Source organism: Plecotus auritus, assembly GCF_963455305.1.
Source record: "Plecotus auritus genome assembly, chromosome: 10".
NCBI classification, from domain to species: domain Eukaryota; kingdom Metazoa; phylum Chordata; class Mammalia; order Chiroptera; family Vespertilionidae; genus Plecotus; species Plecotus auritus.
This window is the reverse complement of record NC_137785.1, coordinates 53,888,060-53,905,522: the sequence shown is the minus strand read 5'-3', so window position 1 is coordinate 53,905,522 and position 17,463 is coordinate 53,888,060. Positions and strand designations below refer to the sequence as shown.

Genomic DNA, 17,463 nt, shown 5'->3' with positions numbered 1-17,463 from the left:
TACAACAGTGTTGTTTTTTCCTTTTCCCTCTTTATTGAACTATGGTTTCGACTGTAAAATGGGCTTATTGGAGCCTAAAGTTGGGATATAAACAAGATTAAATTATGATTCAGTTTTTTTTTTTTAATTTTGAGAAATATTTATTTATTTATTTTTTAAAACATGCACATGTAACTTTATCACTGTCATTTAAAGCTTGATTTTATATAACACAAAAAGACATTAAGAGCTCTGTATCAGCGGAATTGAAACAGGAGAAATGGCGACAGATTTGTAAGTGTAAATTATATACATTAAAGTCAAATAATCGGGGGTTTTTCAATGTGGAAACTATACAAATGAAATAAATGGCAAAAAGACCTCCTAGGAATACTGTTACAGTGGCTGATCAGTTACTTTAGAACTAAACAGAGATTCTGAATATTCAGACTTCTTTTGCTGTTCCATATTCACCTAGACTCACTCAGGCTACTTGACCGAAAGTTCTGGTTTAAGAAGGCATTTAGCTGAATAGCAAAGGTTTCCCATCTCCAGTTTCCACCTTCAAAAGAGCTGACATTCCAGCGCTGATGGGATTTGCTGGTTCCCTTTGAACAGTGTCAACGCTATGGAAATCATGTCAACCCTACAGAAAGTCAAACAGGCACCAACAAATGGAACAATACGTACAGTCCAGTGAAGTACAATGTTAAGTTTTCCCCACCTCAAAGTAATCAATGAAACAAAATAAGAACTACAGCTGACTTGGTCTCAGGAAACACACGTGTGGGATTCCATTATGCTCTGGCTCCTTCAGTCATCGAGAGGGATTTTGCAGGCCACCATGCTGTTCACTTTGTGGATTGTCGTCGTGAAGAAATGCAGGCGACCTGCTCAGAATTGGCAATGAACTGGGGTCCGGACTCTTCCCACTTTTCAGGGACAATCAAATCTTTGTATAGATCAGCAGGTCAAACGAACAGGAAGCCTCCAGCAGCGGCAGGAAGGTCACTGTGGCTGTGATCTGTCTGATCGCCGAGCGGATCTCGTCCTGGATGGCTTCCTGAGACTTCTCTCTGGGTGCACTGTCATCTCTGGCTGTTTTATCACACTCAGTATCAAACTGCCACCTCTCAAGGACCTCCCCGTCTTCAGCATTCGAGATGACCACCACCAGCTTCTGCACGAGCACTTGTACAGCCAGTCTTTCAGCTGCTCCACCACATTGCTTAGGGTTTGCATGAGCTCGGGGTCCGTGGTGACCAGCAAGGTGAGCCCGTATTTCTGCACGCGAGTAAAGGTTTCAGGCGGATAAATGCCACGCTGCTACAAAATGCTATTAATGCCAAATGAGAAAAACTCGGCCACGATGTCGGCGCTCCCGCGCCCTGCTCCCGGGACAGCTGCCGCGCCATGGCTAGGCCCGCAGCCGGAGCGCCCACCGCACCGGCCTTCTGCGGAGTCCCAGCAGCTCCCGCCACTCGCCACTCGGTTCAAAAGTAATGACGCTTGGAGAAATATTTAAAGGTATAACAATAAACATGGTGATTGATTTCAACATTGGACTGTATCTGCCTATAGCATAGGATTCACACGTGCCAGAATGCTGCTCTTGGCTTGTGTGATTCCATGCAAGACTTTTGCTTCCAGGTAACGGGTATCAATCCATGGGAAACTTCTAAACTACCTTATCTGAAGGAAATATCCTTGGATGGAGAGGAAGTGGGCTGTAGTAATTTATGTTCACATTCCTGTCAATGGTATAAATGTCCTCTTTCTTTTTTTAAAAACATATTTTTTATTGATTTCAGAGAGGAGGGGAGAGGGAAAGAGAGATAGAAACATCAATAATGAAAGAGAATCATTGATTGGCTGCCTCCTGCACGCCCCCTACTGGGCTGCAACTGGGCATGTGCCCTTGACCGGAAGTGAACACAGGGCCCTTCAGTCCGCAGGCTGACGCTTTGTCCACTGAGCCAAACTGGCTAGGGCTAAATGCCCTCTTTCTTTTGGTGGAAGCTGGCCATGAAGAAAATTGGTTTCACATGAAAACATTATGTACCGTATTGAGATTTGCAGGCATGATCTTGTCAGAATTGATTATCACATGATTGTAGCAGTAAAAATAAAAATGAATCGGGGTTTAAACTTTTATGAAAAAGCAGTTATATCATGCAATACGACTTTTTAATGGAGTGCAGGCATTAAACAGCCCTTGTAGTAGGCTCTGAAATTAATGGGTCACTGTATAACTTTCTCGTTTTCATAGCTTGATAAGATTAATGCTTGCTTATATAGCAAATTCAATGGCTCATTTAATTTCATATGAATGTTTAAAGTTAAATTGCTTTTGGATTAAGGCTAAACTCATTACTCATTTTAATGTCTGAAAGAACTTTCATTTTTCTTTTATTTTATTTAATCAAGTGCATCATCATTAAGTGAAGGCTAAGGACCTAGAGAGCTAAAAATATTGTGAAAAGGAGATTTATTAATTTACATTGAAAAGAAACTTATTTGTTATAAAATGTATTTAATACTCTACCATGCTTACGTATGGCTGTATTTCAGAGAAAATGAGATATTTATAGGCCTTTTGTCATGTTTTAAAATACCAAGTTGAAAAGCTGCCCGTTTGGCTGTCTGATGTTCAATGCATGTTCTTTGAGCAAAGATTACCACTGACCTTTATTTATACATTTCATTCATTCTCTCAGCCAACAAACATTCATTCAGAACCTACACTCTGCAAGGCAGTGAGCAAGCATTAGGGAGTATTCACCGATTGAAAACACTCGGTGCCTGTTCTGAAAGAACCAACAAGTCTAAAAGGAAGGAACTTCACTTCAGAGGGCTGTGGAGTTCTCATCTGATGTGAGGGAATTTCATTCAATAATCTCTGGGATCGTCTTGAGTTCTCATAGCTATATCATCCTTTAGGTTATGGATAGGAAAGGGAAAAAATAAGCAATTTTCAAATTTACAGAATTGGTCATAATAATATAATATCAATTATAACCATAAAGACAACTGTAATGATTAATTTTTAAAATTAAATCTTTATTGTTAAAGTATTACATATATTCCCTCCCCCCCCCATTAACCCCCTTCTAGCCCACCCCCACCACCCACCCTAGGCCTTCACCATGCTATTGTCTGTGTCCATGGGTTATGCATATATGCATACAGGTTCTTTGATCTCTTCTCACCCACCCACCCACCCACCCTCCCACCCTCCCCTGCCTTTCCTCTGAGATTTCGCACTCTGTTCTATGCTTCTATGTCTCTAGATCTATTTTGTTCATCAGTTAACTTTGTTCACTAGATTCCATATATGCGGGAGATCATGTGATACTTGTCTTTCTCTGACTGGCTTATTTCGCTTAGCATAATACTCTCCAGGTCCCTCTGTGCTGTCTCAAAGGGCCAGAGATTCTTCTTTTTTACTGCTGCACAGTATCCCATGGTATAAATGTACCACAGCTTTTTTATCCACTCATCTACTGATGAGCACTTGGGCTGTTTCCAGATCTTAGCTGTTGTAAATGGTGCTGCTATGAACATAGGGGTGCATACTTTCTTTCTGACTGGTGTATCTGGTCTCTTAGGATATATTCCCAGAAGTGGGATCCGTGGGTCAAATGGCAGTTCCATATTTAATTTTTTGAGGAAACTTCATACTGTTTTCCAGAATGGCTGCACCTGTAATTATTAATTTGAACATTCCTTTGAAATATAAAAATCATGTTGCCTTTCATTTGATCATTACATGTTGAGCTGGTAGACATTACCATCTTCAGTTATTTGGATAACAGTTGTGATAAGCATTTCCAGAACTTTGCTAAGTCCTGTGGGGGCAGGGATGTGTTGGTCTCTCTTGGTCATTGTTCTGTCCGTATGGCCTATAACAGCACTTAGCATGTAGTGGGCGATCAATAAAAATTTGCTAAGTGAATGAATAATATAATGAATGAAAGAGTGAGTGAATGCTCTTATTTTAGTTGCTCTTCATGAGTAACTAAATGCATTAGACATTTTATCCTCATTTTATAGATGATGAAACTGAAAGTTAGATGAAGTAACTTGCCCCATGAAAGACGTGTAATATAATATGGCTGAGTTAGAACCTCAGTCACTCTCTGCTCTTTTCATGTTAACACAAAACAGAGATGTAGATTCACAGGAGCTGCAAAGCAAGTATGTTCATGTCTGTGGCAAGACTGAATATGAGAAGTGGAGGTTGCTTTAGAAATGGGTTTAAACAATGGAGAGGATTATATTCGACACAGGATAGTGCCAAGGTATGGATGTGGAAATCACTTAGGAAGGTGGTTATGGAGCAGCAAGGCAGCATTTCCCTAATGCTGATTTTTCTTTAAAAAAAAAAAAAAAAGTCAGGGGAGGGTGGGTGGGTGAGAAGAGATCAAAGAACTTGTATGATGTTTCTTATGAGAATTTGAAAATTCGCAAGTCCTTACTTTTTCCACATAAAGAGTGCCACAACGGGGTTTATGTCCCCTCCCACCCCTGCTTAGAGAAACATAATGAATTATTCAGGGTGATTTCCTAGGTTGGGGGAGAGACGCACCTGTCTGAGATGCTTATAGACTTGATTAGATGACATTTGTCACCTGCATCAGCCACAGGTAACTCCCGATGAGAATTGTATTTCCCTATAGGTAGTGGAACCAAGCGATGTTCCGAATTTCATGGGGTTGTTGAAGAGGTTTGCAGAGTGTCATGCCTAAGAGGCTGTTGTCAGTATAATCAGAGTATTTGCAATCAACTTTTTCTGCTCCCCCCTCCCCAAAGTTCCTAAATGGGAATGTAAAATAGCCAAGAAGAGATGACACACTTGTGTACTATAAATGGATCCTTTCCAGTCAAAGTGTAATAGATCTGTACTTTTGTTCATAAATGCATGTGAGTGCCTTTTTTTTTTTTTAAACTCTCATTTGTTTTTGGATACAATGCTTGAGTCATGGATACATAATGAATCAAGCTTTTCCTGCCAAAATTGTGTCTTCATACACCAAACTATTTAAAATATGCACAGGAGATGTTCCATGTTCCTGAAAATACCTTTTATTATAGAAAGGTTTGTATATTGTATAAAGCTATCTTTTGGGCTTATTTTAAATATATCCTCCAGAAAAGCACATTATTTATTGTGTTGCGATAGAAACATCTGTGGTTCTGCTCTTAGCACAGTCGATGAGAAGGTTGAGCTTAAATCACAGTATGTGAGAAAGTGCTTGAGATTTGGTGGGATTTCATTCAAATCCAGTTCCCTCACTTGGTAGCTGTGGTAGAGCTTGGGACCCCTCAGATGCCGGCCTCCAACGAATTCAGTGGTGGTTGCCAGAGGGACGGGGGTTGGGGTTCCTAATGTATGGTGACAGGAGAAGATTTGACTTTGGGTAGTGGGCACACAGTGCAATATACAGATCTTCAAACAGAAACCTACACCTGAAACCTATCTATCCTAATATATAAAGAGCCAGGGTCCGTCATGACCTAAACGTCTGAACAAACGACCGAACACCAGGCTAGGATCCCGGGCGGCACAGTGGAAGTCAGTCCTGGGTCCCAGCTGGTGTGGCAGGAGTCAGTCTGGTCCCGGTGGCCCATGGTGGGAGTCAGTCCTGGGTCCCAGCTGGTGCGGCAGGAGTCAGTCCTGGGTCCCGGTGGCCCATGGTGGGAGTCATTCCTGGGTCCCAGCTGGTGTGGCAGGAGTCAGTCTGGGTCCCGGTGGCCCATGGTGGGAGTCAGTCCTGGGTCCCAGCGGCCTGTGGCAGAGTTAGTCCTGGGTCCAGGCTGCCTGCGGCGGGAGTCAGTCCTGGGTCCCAGCCGCCCGTGGTGCGGCGGCGGGAGGGAGCTGTGGGAACGGAGCCATGCTGCCATCGGACTGGCCTCTGGGTCCCTCCCCCACCCACAGGCCCAGGGAACGGAGCCATGCTGTGATGGGACTGGACCCTACCCGAGGGGTCCCAGGTTGTGAGAGCGTGCAGGCTGGGCTGAGAGACCCCCCTGAGTGCACAAATTTCTGTGCACCGGGCCTCTAGTCCTATATAATAAAGAGGTAATATGCAAATTAACCCTCACGCCCTCACAAGATGGCTGCCTACGACCAGGCCGGCAGGGGGGTTAGTGAGGGATGACCAAACAACTGAACAGAAGGCTGTGTGGGGTGACCAGGCCAGCAGGGGGGGCAGTTGGGGGTGATTAGGCTGGCAGGGGGGGCAGTGAGGTTGACTAAGCTGGCAGGGGGGGGTAGTGGGGGTGACCAGTGGGGGGGCCAGTTAGGGGCGACCAGGCAGGCAGGCAGGTGAGCGATTAGGAGCCAGCAGTCCAGGATTGTGAGAGGGATGTCCAACTGCCAGTTTAGGCCTGATCCCCAGGATCGGGCCTAAACCAACAATCGGACATCCCCTGAGGGGTCCCGGATTGGAGAGGGTGCAAGCTGAGCTGAGGGGACCGCCCCCCCCAACCCTGTGCACAAATTTCATGCATTGGGCCTCTAGTCTATACTAATAAAAGAGAAATATGCAAATTGACCATACCTCCATGACACCCGTCAACCAATCAGGAGTGAGTATGCAAATTAACCCAACAAAAATGGCGGGTTAATTTGCATACGCAGGCATGGAGCGGCTGGGCAGGGCAGGACACCTGCTATGAGGGGAAGGGTGGAGGGCAGAGGGAACTACAGGAGCGAGGACTTGCAGGCTCCCGGGCAGCCAGGAGTGAAGCCAGGGGAAGGAAGGCCTATTCTTGCACGGATCTTCGTGCAACTAGTATATATATAAAAGCCTAAGTGACTGTTGGACCATCAACCATTTGACCAGTAAGTATGACTCACACTGACCACCAGGGGGCAGACGCTCAACACACAGGCATGGAAACATGGAACAGACTGATGAATCTCAGAGGGAAGGGAGGAGGGAGGAGGGCAGGAAGAGATTAACCAAAGATCTTAAATGCATACTAGAGGCCTGGTGCACGGATTCGCACTGGTGGGGTCCCTTGGCCTGGTCTGCAGGGATTGGCCGAAAACAGCCCGGTGCATGGATTCGTGCACCGGTGGGATCCCTTGGCCTGGCCTGCGGGGATTGGGCCGAAACCGGCAGTCTGACATCCCCTGAGGGGTCCTGGATTGCGAGAGGGTGCAGGCCAGGCCTAGGGACCGCACCGGTGCACGAATCCGTGCACCAGGCCTCTAGTATGATCATATTAACCAATGTCACCCCAGTACATTTAATAAAAAAAAATAAAGCAACCATCCACCTAAAAAATAGAACAACAGCCTGGCCAGTGTTGCTCAGTAGTTGGGAATCAACATATGAACCAGGAGGTCACGGTTCGATTCTCAGTCAGGGCACATGCCCAGGTTGTGGGCTTGACCCCCAGTGTGGGGCATGCAGGTGGCAGCCAATCAATGATTCTCTCTCATCATTGATGTTTCTATCTCTCCCTCTCTCTTTCTCTCTGAAATCAATAAAAATATATTAAAAAAGAATAGAATAACATATGCAAAAGTGTTTTTGCTCAGTGTTAACAACCTCTCCCTGAATGTTAGCTTAGAGTTTTGGTAAAAGGTAGCAAGGTGGAGTGAGGAGCTTTAGGTGCGGGGTTGGGAAAGCTGCCTCTAAGATCCACGTCCATTTTTTGCTAGTCCACAGTTTCTGCTCAATGCTAGGAAAGGTGTGATTGAATTCGATGGTTTCTAAGAGCTGCTGCAGTGACTGAAGCTCACTATTCTATTAAAGGAATAGGACTATTTTTGAGACAGAGATGTGGAACCAGCTATTTTCCTCCCTCACCTTCATTTTTTTTTTTTTTTACTCCCACTCCCTCTCACTGTCCTCATGTTACGTCTTTCCTCTGTCCTCAACATCGCCCCAACAATTGTGGCGTTAGAGAGAAGAATCAATAGCGAAAATTGACTTTTTTCCTAAGAGGACTTACCCAGCAACCCCTTGTTACCCGGCCAGACACTGTGAGGACGTCGGGTTTGCATGAGAGCTGAATGGAAGTTTAAGAGGGACTCCAAATCCTGGGGTCAGTTTACCAATCAAGGGCAAACATTAGATCTCCACCATCGTGAGAACAAAGAAAAACGTCTATCAGCTCTTCAATGGCATCTCAGTATTAAGCCTCAAGGGTATTGATGGAAGTGCTGGGATCACGTCTAAGTGAATGATTTGTAAACAAAATACACGAACAACCGCAGATGGTGGGCTCCATAAACCACTAGATTTGTGGCACATCACAAAAGACGCAGTAGAAAGAAAATTAGGTGCCTTTGAAAATGATTATGTCACGTCACTTTAAGGTGGCAAGTTAAATAGCCCGTGCCACTTTGTGTCAATTAAGAATGTGTCTGTCTGTGAGATTGCAAGCAATGGAAAGTCATTAGGGGTTATTTCTAAATGCTAAAATCTTCAACAAATGCATTGCCATCCTTTCAGCATATAAACTTCTAACTTAAAAAAGATGGATAGAAAGGTTAACATTTGTGAAGAGAGAAAATTAAGGAAGTGTCAGAATCAGAGGCACTGCACGCATACCAGTGGAGGGAACAATTCTGCGGACACACCTGGGCTGGCTGTAAGGACAGACAAGCGTTTCTGTGTTCACCCAGAAACTGCCCTGTGATTGAGCTGATTCACTCTCCCGGTGCCCCCACCTGAGCGCCTCTCTCAGCCTCCGACCCCTCTTTTAACCCTGCTGGTGGGACCCGAGCTACCCAATGGCAGCCTCTGTCTTAAACCTTGCAAGTGAATCAAGGGGAGGATGAAGTAGCAATTCTAAGAGATAAAAACATGAAGAAATATCGCCTTAGACGAAAAAGCTGCCCCCAGATTTTTCTCAAGTGCTACGGAAATGAAAGCAGAAAATTGCTCTGTGCCATGTCTGGGGCCCGCCGCTATTAGAGACAGATGATAAACCTCACCCAACTGGCGCGCCGCGCGGCGGGTTGGAGCAGACAGACATAGCCTGCCCTTTTTAAACCGAGCTAACATGGCAACAAGCTGATTGCAGCTCAATCAAGCCGGGCCACCGAGCTCTCTGGGGGCTCCCCGTTGAAAGGAGTAAACAGAAATCCATATGTGGCTGCGTCTCCCGTTCCTTCCAAAACGGGACAGAAAGGATATAGCAGCCGAGGCTTCCTCCTGCTTCATTAGTTGGCATGTGGTTTTGGGCGGATCTGGGGTTTCTGAATCTCCCGGTAGGGTCCAGTTTGTCCTTGGAATCAAACCTGTTTTAGTCTGAGCTCCAATGTTTATGAGCTGAGTAATCTAAGCAGGTACCGTCCTTCCCTGGTGTTTGTATGACGGATACGATTTATTATACAGGGGTGGGCAAAAGTAGGCTTACAGTTGTGAGTATGAAAACAGTTTATTTAAAAAAATAATTTTTATTGATTTCAGAGAGGAAGGGAGAGCAAGGGAGATACAAACAGCAATGATGAGAGAGAATCATTGGTCAGGCTGCCTCCTGCATGTCCCCCTATGGGGATCCAGCCCACAACCCGGGCATGTGCCCTGACCGATAATCAAACCGTGACCTCCTGGTTCATAGTTTGACGCTCAACCACTGGGCCATGTCGGCCGGGCAGAGTTTATTCTTATATTCTTATTTATTCATTTGTAGTTTTCCATTCGAACAACTGTAGTTCTACTTGTGCCCACTCCTGTATGGTTCGTGTCGCTCTCCCCCGGTTCCTGCAAACTGAGTGGGTTTTTGGCTGGTTTTATTTTGTTTTGGTCGTTGGATTTCCATGGGTACGTGTGAGAAACGGATTGAGAGGAGGAGAGAGAGGGAGCCTGGAAGGGAGAACAGGACAGCACAACCAGAAGCCGAAATAAAGGGAAATAATACAGAGGTGAAAGGAAAGAAGGAGAAAGAGAAGGATTAGAGGGACCGGGGAGTTTGGGACAGTCCCATGAGAGGGTCTGCCATGGCCACAAAAATCCCGAGATTAGAAAGTGATGCTGGGAAGTTTGAGAGGCAACCGTGAATTAGGAGTTTGATTCTTTTTAATGTGTTTTTTTTTTCTTCCCCAAAGAGATGAACGTAAAGCATTAGAAAGGGTTGCCTTTATAATTCCCAAGTTTAATTTTATGGCTGGACAGCATGGAGACTGGACCACAGGGGCCATAGTTTATATTCTGATTACATGCACAAACTAATTCTGACATCATAGTGTTAAAAACATGGGTATCGGTATATCCATTTTATATGTGGTAATTCTGAGTATTACATATCAGTGACGAGGTCAGGGAATCAGGTTTTGAATCCACATCTGTCTAGTTGCTAATCCTTACTCTTGGAATTCTAAATGAAGGTATATGACAAAAATGAACAACTGCTTTAAGCAATAGGAATTGTTTCACAGGGAAGCGTTTTGCCTTGTTAAATAGTGGAGGGCAAAGGTTCAGCTATTGGCCACAACTGGGTAATTGCCAGGTATCCATCAGACACACACCCATCCGGTCAGTATATATTTGTTGTGTGGGACACACACTGTAAGGAGCTGGGGAAGCAAATATTAATAAAAAAACAGGTGTGATAGGCATTCATCTAGTAATAAATTTGTAAGTACATATAGACCAAGCTGTTTGAGAGGATGGAATATGTTTTCCTGAGAGCCTGTGCTGAGGTAACTGAGGTTGGGGGTCAGAGAAAGACACGGGATGTGCATTCAAACCGCTTCAGTCTGGAAGGCTGCCGCCGCTCTTTGTTCAAAATACCCATTGACTGTCTATTTTGCTCAATGTATTCAGTGCCTAGGATAATGCCTGGCACCAAGCAGGTAGAGTCCCTGCTCTGTGTAACTTACGTTTCTGTAGAGGAGGTGGACAGTAAACAGATAAACCAACAAGTGATATATTTTCAGGTGGTGATAAGGGAAATGAAGGAAAATAATAAAGAATAAGGAGGAAGAGTAACCAAAGGTGTTATTTTTGATTGCATGTTCGGGTAAAAAATGTGAGAAGGTGACATTGAAGGAGAGACCTGAATGAAGGTATTAAAGACGAAACCACAGGCCCCAAATGGCGTCACTTGTGCTGTTGCAACCTCACCCAGAAATATAATCTTTTTAAAAGAATTTTTTTTTTTTTGATTTCAGAGAGGAAAGGAGAGGGGGAGAGAGATAGAAACATCAGTAATGAGAGAGAGTCACTGATCGGCTGCCTCCTGCACACCCCCAACTGGGGATTGAGCCTGCAACCTGGGCATGTACCCTGACCTGGAATGGAACCGTGACCTCTTGGTTCATAGGTCGATACTCAACCACTGAGTCACACCAGCCCGGCCAGAAATATCATCTTAATCCACCAGTCTGGAGTTTTTCTGGTCAAGCACCAGTAAGGGAAGCTGTCACATGGACCATCTCTGCCTTCCACTGGAAGAAGAGGCAACCTGCACAATGAAAACCCTTGCCATTACTTTTCCCCCAAAAGATGAGGTCCTGGTCTGAAAATATCTTTTCCTTTTGTTAATAGCTCACGTGCCCCACTCTCTTGCTCTAAAAATAGCCTTCATTTTGTATAATCCCTTGGAGCATCCTTCTAGTTGCTAGATGGGATGCTATTCGATTCATGAATAGCTTCAAAATGAGTCAATTTTGTTTTTTGACAAAGGCCAGGACTGAGCCAGGCAATGCAGTGGAGGACAACATTTCATGTCAAAGGAATAGGAACAGCAATGCCTTCCAGGCTGGTGTACTTTTAGTGTGCTCCAGGAGCAAGGAAGCAGGTGTGTTTGGGCACTGTGCGTTAAGGATAGAAGATACACTTGGAGCAACGGTCCAGGGCCACTTTGTAGACCATGGTAAATATTTTAGATCTTATTCTTAATATGATGGGAAACATTTGGGTACTTTTGAGCAAGAGAGTTTTCTGATCTAATAGATGCACACATATAACTGTCTCTATCTATCTATACACAGATCTTATATATATATATGTATATATATATATGTATCTCCTAGGAATAAAGGTGACTCTTTCCATCATGCGGTGCACTCCACCAATTGGCATAAATCAGAATGCCTTTGATTAAATTTATACCTTGATGGCATAATGTAAATGTTGAAAGGAAGGCATCCCATTTTACCATTTTCTTTCTAAATGTCAAGTTGTATGAAAGAACATTTTTCTCCGTCACAGGTGCAGATGGGGAGGATGAGGGACACCTTGAGGTCCTCTCTTTGATAAGTCTTCTCCCTTGGCAGCTTCCGTGTACTTTTAGGAACAGGCTTCAATTTCTCTCTTATAGAGTGGATCTGTGTCTTGGAGCCAGCAGAGCTGCATTTAAAAGTGTGCTTCCAGCTTGAGATTCTCCGAGGAGCAGCAGAGCCGAGAACAGAACACTGCCCTGAATGGTTGGAGAGCCCAGATGGGGGCTGAGCCGTCAGTGTAGCTGTCACCATAATCCCTTGCATTTAAGTTGCCAAAAACACTTCTTACATTCACTCATTCATTCAGTTTTTGGGACAATCCAATGTGATAACCAGGCCAAGAATATTTGCTTTAATTTTATTGGTGAGTTAAGCGAGGCTTAAAGAGGTGAGGTAAATGGCTAGAAGTGAGGGCCTGTAGGTAAGTTTGCTGATTTAAAATTATGTATGTAAAGTTCTTTTTCTTTTAAACACAGGCTCATGCAAGGACTTGCCGGTGAATATCCATAGCATATTTTTTTTCCAAATATGTTTTTAGTGATTTGTTTTAGAGAGAAAGGAAGGGAGAGGGATTGAAACATCCATGAGAGAGGAACGGCATCTATCGGCTGCCTCCCACACAGCCCCTACTGGGTATCAAGCCCATAACTAAGGCATGTGCCCTGACTTGGAATTGAACCAGTGACTTCTTGGTTCCTGGGTGGACACTCAACCACTGAGCCACTCCAGCCGGCCGTGTGAAATTCTTGACACAATGATAGGCAGGGTAGGGTTTCCATTTCAATCTCCTTTCCCTATTGGCCACATTACATATATTTTATATGAACTAGAGGTCCGGTGCACGGATTTGTGCACCAGCACACCGGTGGGGTCCCTCAGCCTGGCCTGCACCCTCTCGCAATCCAGGATTTCTCGGGGGGTGTCGGACTGCCGATTTCAGCCTGAGGGATGTAGTAGTGCACGAAGTGGCAGGCAGCTGGGGAGGAGCCCGAGCCCTGGCTGGGTGCAGCGCCGCTCCCACTCATCCTGGCTCCACTGCGCCTGCTGCCGCTTCCACTCGGTATCGCTGCTGCGGAGGCAGGAGAGGCTCGCGCTGCTGCAGCTGCGCTCTCCAGCCCTGAGCCCGGCATCTGGCACCCGTCAGCCAGCTGAGCGGTGCTCCTGCTGTGGGAGCGCACTGACCACCAGGGAGCAGTTCCTGCGTTGAGCATCTGCCCCCTGGTGGTCAATGCGCATCATAGTGACCAGTCAAACGGTCATTTGGTCGACCGGTCGCTTAGGGTTTTATATATATAGATTGTTGAGCCACCACTAGCCAGTCTTTAGTGACTTGACTTTCTCTTCAGTCTCCATGCTAATTTCAGCAGCCTGCTGATAGAGAATTCACTTGTGTTAGGGATATTTGAATAGAACCTGTTTTCCTAAGACCTCGGTGTTTTCTAGCTTTCCCATGGACATATTCCATGTGGCAGTTCTTGCAGCAAGGAAGCTATTGGGAAAGACAGAACTGCTATCAAGGAGGAACTCAGGCAGAATCCCCAACATTGCTACACTTCTCCATGGAAATCATGACACTGGTTCTTGAAGCATTAAAAACATTCTGGAAATCTTTACAGAATCTCTGTGTAGAATATACCCAACACTAATACCAAACCTAAAATATTTAGCTCCATGTGCATTTTTTAAAACAATATTTTTATTGATTTCAGAGAGGAAGGGAGAGGGAGAGAGAGATAGAAACATCAATGATGAGAGAGAATCATTGATTGGCTGCCTCCTGCACACCCCCTGCTAGGGATTGAGCCTGCAACCCGGGCATGTCCCCTGACCAGAATCAAACTATGACCTCCTGGTTCATAGGTTAATGCTCAACCGCTGAGCCACACCAGCCAGGCCATGTGCATTCTTCTTAAAAAGTATTGTTTAACCATACACTAAAGCAGAATTTCTTTTCTTTTTTTTGTTTTTTTAAATTATTATTGTTTTCAGAGAGGAAGGGAGAGGGAGAGAGAGATAGAAACATCAATGATGATATAGAATCACTGATTGGCTGCCTCCTGCACGCCCCCTACTGGGGATCAAGTGTGCAACCTCGGTATGTGCCCTTGACTGGAATAGAACCTGGGACCTTTCAGTCCAAAGGCTGATGCTCTATCCATTGAGCCAAACTGGCTAGGGCATAAAGCAGAATTTCTTTAACAACTATTTCTAGTTGTTTTAGGAGATTTTTTAGCATGAACACCTTTGAAGACTTGAGGTCCTTTGGGGCTTTTATTTGAAGTGGGTTTGGGGGAATTTAAACTTTAAGGCTACCCAGAATTTAAACTTTCTATTTAGAATAAGTTCCCTATTGCTTACAGTGTAGGAATGCCTCACATTTCAGAAACTGAAGGTGGTTGGGTAAGGAGTTGTTGTTGGTGGTGGGGTCTTTCTTTCCCCATCTGGATAACATGGGCACCATTCTTTGGAATCTAGTATTAACAATGACTTCCTCTCCTCTTCCCACCTTCTCTTCCCGCTCTCCTTTCCTTCGCTCCCCTCCTCTCCATCATCTTCCTGCTCTTCCTCTTCTTACCCCTCTCCTCTTTTTTCCTCTTCCTTCTCCCTCCTTCCTCTTCTCTTTTGTTTTTAATACCAAGGGAGTTGTCCAAATAGTGAAGAATACTTTAGAAATTCATACCTATCATAACAGAGTCAAGAGTCATCTGAGGGGCACCAGCTGTCTGGTGACTGTTCTGGTTGCGCATCAGTGATGAAGTATTCAGACTGATCTTACCCAATGACCTTGGCTGTGCTTCACTGACATGTGGTCCCCTTCATTCCTGCCCATTTTTCTAGCTTTGTTCTCTACTTTCTGTGTGTATGTAGAATCTAGTCCATTTATATTTATTGTTATAGTAACGGATTATTATTTGTCCTCTGTTTATCCCACTGATAACATTCTTTCTTCTCTTACTTTTCTTGTCTTTTTCTTTTGATTAATTATTTTAAAAATTATGGTTCTGTTTTCATTACTTATTAAATTGTGAATTTTACTATTCCTTTTGTGGTTCCTCAGAAAATTAAAACATGCATCCTTAACTTATTTTAGTGTAATAAAATTTAGGTCTTTAAGTACTGCCATAAAAGATCTAGGACTTTAGAGCACCTTATTTCTTTTATTTACTTCCTGCCTATGTTATTGTTATCTTATACTTTTCTACGTATATTAAATATCGCAATGCATTATTATTATTATTGTTTTGCACAATAAGTATTTTTTAGATTTCCCCACTTTTTTTTTAACCCCCTTCTTTGCTCTTCATTCCATCTTTTATTCCCATGTTTCTACCTGGGATAATTGTGTGTTTTTTTTTGCCAATCAATATCCTTTAAAAGGATGCTTACAGTATTTTTGTATTTCTAGTTGTTTTTAGGAGATTTTTCAGGATAATCAATTTTAAAGACCTCATCTACCCCCAAAACTACAGATGCTATTTTACCTCCCTTGAAGGGAAGTCAGGTACTCTTCAATTTCTGTTTTCTTGCAACCATATTTCCAGGAATGGAAATCAGTTGCTTCTTCTCAGTGGATTCACTTTTCCTACTGTAGAATTTTCAAACTGAACTGGCTAAGCCCTCAGATTTTGTTTTTAAACTTGATATTACTCTTGATGAAAATTTAGTAACAGTAAAATTAATTATTTTGAACTAATAAGCTCAGTTAGACTTTAGATATTTTCTCTAGCTAGACTGGCATGTAGTTTTAATGCTTAAAAATACAGGGAATCAATTTCTTTTAGAATTGTAAATACATGGTAAATCGAGGCTTGGTTAAACAGAATTTCCTGTATATAGCTGTAACACATTTTCATTTCTCAATTAAATATGACACCTACATTTTTCTGTAGTTATATAGTCCTTTTTATTTAAAAAAATATTTTTATTGATTTCAGAGAGGAAGAGAGAGGGAGAGAGAGATAGAAACATCAGTGAGAGAGAATCATGGATCAGCTGCCTCCAGCACGCCCCACACTGGGGATCAAGCCCGCAACCTGGGCATGTGCCCTGACTGGGAATCGAACCGTGACCTCCTGGTTCATAGTTCGACGGATGCTCAACCACAGAGCCACGCCAGCTGGGCGTGTAGTCCTTTTTCTTATATTTCTATAATTGCCTATGATTTTTGTTTAAAAAACTACACTACTTCCTTTTATGTATTTTTGTGTTTGATTAGTTTTGTCCCCAGAAACATTATCTGCTTTTCTGCCTGGCATATTGGTAGTAATACTAGTTAGTATTATGATTAGGTTTTCTCTGTTCTGTTGGAGGGAATGAGAGTCCAGGGATGTTACCTGATAAAACCCTGTTTTGAGCCTATAACTTCTTTTTTTTTTTTTTTTCCTGAGATAATACACACAGGGTCATATATAGTACCAGAAACATCCTTGATGTTAAAAATTTCTAGTATTAGCAAAAATCTCTTCTACAAGCATCACATACTAACTTGGAAACTTGTTATGACATTTCCCCCCTTGGGCCTTATTTGGGATGTGAAATTTATAAACACCCCCATTGTCTCAGGTCAGAATGTTAGAAAACAAAATATCTTTGAAGAATCTGACACGTCACCAAACCCAAATTTTATTTCTATTACAAAACAAGTATTGTCTGTTTGGATTGATCACAGATAATTAGGAGCTTACTGCAGTCTAATGAAGAGCCTCTAGATCAGCACTGTTGCAAAAATGCATCTTTGATAATCCACACTTTGCGCATAGAATAAAATGTAATTTTGTGTGTTAGAGAGATTTTGGTCTGTCAGATATTTGGTTTAAGGAAGTTTGATGGGGTTACTGTGGACTTCATTCTTCAAATGCAAAGTTCAGAATAGAGTATAATGGAATTTGGAACCTATTCTATCTGCTTTGAATACAGTCCAGCTGTTATATTTATACCAAGATGGACAGAACAGAGCGGGCGCTATGTGGAATTTTTCTTACCTTAAAGCAGGCTGTGTGCAGAATTTTTAGTTTTGTTTTTGAAAAGTAGGTAGATTATATTCCTGGTTCATATTGTTTCACAGAGGTAAAATTAGAGGCCTCAGCCTCCTGCTGGCAGAACAAGCACTCAATTTCTCACTGTCGAAATTCAATCTGATTTTTATCTTTTTCACTAAAAAGCTGTCAACAGCAAATAAGCATTCCCCATCAAAGGGCCACATTCATCCCCGAGGTATACAGATTCGTCTCACGGGAGAGGATTCAAGTAATTTAAATTGTTTCTGACTTTTAATTTCTTCCCTGGGAAATGGG

The 17,463-nt window shown here is 43.3% G+C and overlaps 1 pseudogene across 1 annotated transcript; it reads right to left on the bottom strand.

Annotated features, from left to right (window-relative positions):
* Positions 1–792: 792 nt before the first annotated feature.
* On the bottom strand, positions 793–1,394 carry LOC308235673 (mitotic spindle assembly checkpoint protein MAD2A-like; annotated as a pseudogene). The gene has a single exon. The product of its transcript is annotated as a mitotic spindle assembly checkpoint protein MAD2A-like (transcript).
* Positions 1,395–17,463: the final 16,069 nt, after the last annotated feature.